General features: G+C 40.6%; 1 long non-coding RNA gene across 3 annotated transcripts in view; it reads right to left on the reverse strand.

The window, feature by feature from the left end:
• Nucleotides 1–1,356: 1,356 nt before the first annotated feature.
• Nucleotides 1,357–2,586, reverse strand: part of LOC102480591 (uncharacterized) — a 27,340-nt gene continuing 26,110 nt past the window's right edge. For all 3 annotated transcript variants that reach the window (XR_335678.1, XR_335677.1, XR_335676.1), the window contains exon 3: nt 1,357–1,613. This is a non-coding gene — a long non-coding RNA (uncharacterized LOC102480591). The remainder of the gene's footprint in view (nt 1,614–2,586) is intronic.

Raw genomic sequence — 2,586 nt, forward strand, 5'->3', positions numbered from 1 at the left:
GTCACCTGTCACCATGGCAGAGGAAAAGGAAAACTCTAACGGACTTGGCAAGGACAGTTAGAAGGCAGTCTGAATGGCACATATCATTTCTACTCACATATTCCTGGCCAGCTCTAACTACACAGTCTCACCCCACCACAGAGGAGCTAGGAAATGTGATTCTACCTCATTCCGGGAAGAGGGAGAATAGGGAATACCTGGCAAGCAGTGACAATGACCTCCAGAGTCACCAAATTGTATTTAGAGCTATTGTGTTTAGATTGAGGTAAGACACTTGTGGGACACAGATAAGGTTTATTATCTGTTGATGAGGATGTGTATAATAGTCTCAACCGTGCTGGACTGAGGTGTATATCATGCTGGGCAAAGTCTCTTCACAGTCTAAATGATGTATAGTGATTTAATGTATGAATAAAAATAATAAAAAAATTTTTAAAGAGAGAAAATTTGCAAAGGAACCCTTATCTATCACCATAGTAAAACCATCAGCATGTTCTTATTATTTAAAACAGGTAAAACTTTTCTACAGTTGATTTATTGTATATGAAACTAATGATATGTCCATTTCTATTTCAAATTGGTAAATAACATTTTTGAGAGTTTTTTTGCTATAGGGCACATGTACTCTCCAGAAAGACAGAGACGGACAGATAGAAAGCGAGAAATAACTCCCCAGGCGAAATGACCACACCACAATCCCTTCTCCTCCATTCTCCTCTCGGGATCTCGGGCATGCATGCACATGTGCCTGGCGTGAATTGAAACCGCCGGGTCTGGGACTCGAACCACAGTCGACTACATGGGAGTCCAGTGACCAGCCATTACACTAACTGCTGGTCCCAAGTGAATAACATTTTATTCAGAAGTCATCTGACTACAAGAAACAAAAACTCACTCAAATTAGTTGAGGGGAAAATGATAGTACATTATTATTAAATATTATTAAGGGATATAAAAGTTTTTCATAGGACATAAGGCCTGAATGTATAACCAGGCCTCATACAAAAAGGTAAAAAGGCATCTAAAGACATGGCAATGCTGTATCCCTCTCTCTCTGGATGTCGTGTACTCTCATTTCCTTCTCTCTACAAATCTGCATTTCTCTTCTGTATGATTCCTTTCCTACATGGTAACGCTTGGCTGAAATGACACCTTCAGCAATTAACCTTCCCCACCTAATTCCTAGGGCTAGTAGACACAATCTCTCCATCCCTTTGTTCCAATGCTGCTGGGAGAAATATCTGAAAATCTCTATAATGACTCCCCTTTTGTATCAGTGATCCAGCAGTGCATAACAAAACACCTCAAACTTAATAGCATGAAACAATTATTTATTGTCCTTGCTCATGGCTCTGGGAGTACACTGGGCTCACCTAGTCAATTCTCCCTCAGGGAAACTTAGGTGGTTGTGGTCAGATGGTAGCTGAAGCTAGGGTCATCTCAAAGTTTTCTTCACTCACTTGTCTGACTGTTAATGCTGGTTTCAAGTTGATACCACAACAGGAGCTATCATCTGAAACTCTCATGTGTGTCCTCTATGAAGTTTGGGCTTCCTCATAGCATGGCTGCTGGGTTCCAAGAACACATGGCCATAAGGTAGAAAACAGAAGGGGCTGCAAGAGAGAGATATTGAGAGAGCAAACCAGGTGAGAGGTATATCACCTTAGATGATATAGTCTGAGCTTCACAAAGTGTACTCTCTGGGTCAAGCATTCATGAAGTTCTGCTCAGTTTCAAGGAGAAGGGACAACGACCCTACTATTTGAAGGAATTGTAGCAAGGTTACATTGAACAACATCCATGTGGATGGATGTTATTGCTGCAGTTGTCTCTGGAAAATACAATTTGCCACATTTCAGTTAAATATCTGCTGTTGATCATTTGGATCACTTACCCAAGAAACCATTGCAATCATCCACCCCTGAAGTGGTAGGCAGTTCTTAAAAAATAAAAGTACGGGGTGAAAACCTATAAGGAGCAGCCTGTTTCCAATGAGATGTCCCTGAAGTGTTGAGAATATATCCCATCGATAACGCATTTACTCTTCAGTTTTAAACCCAGGACTCCAGGTGAGACAGTAAATATGGAATGCCTCACATTAAAATGTTACCCTAAAAGCTAATTTTAAACTATGGAAGATTTTCCCCCTCTTCTTTTATCCCTACTCTTTTCCCCCAAGTCCAGACTGTAACATCTACTCTGCCCTTACAGGAAAGGTAAACAGAGACTAGAGGAAAAAACGTCTTTGTTCAACCTGGACTTTCAAAATAGATTTTTCCTCAAGCCTATAGTACAAAAATTGTCATACAATTGCAAAAATCACAGAGTGGAAAGAGAAAGTGTTTTCTTTGACACTAAAAGCTGACCTTTAAGTATCAATGAGCCAAGTTGGAAAGCTTGAGTTTTCACAACAGCCACAGACTACATGGCATAAAGGATGTGGTAGAGGAGCATGTCCTGTTACAAAAGACAGAGAGCAATACCTTCCTACACTGGAGGAGAATCAAAGAAAGAGAATAAAATACATGGATCTCAGAGACAGCTCTAACCCTGAGCACCAACCATGGAATGAGCTGGTAGGGACAG

This window comes from Tupaia chinensis, unplaced genomic scaffold, assembly GCF_000334495.1.
Source record: "Tupaia chinensis unplaced genomic scaffold, TupChi_1.0 Scaffold000493_1, whole genome shotgun sequence".
Classification (NCBI taxonomy): Eukaryota; Metazoa; Chordata; class Mammalia; order Scandentia; family Tupaiidae; genus Tupaia; species Tupaia belangeri.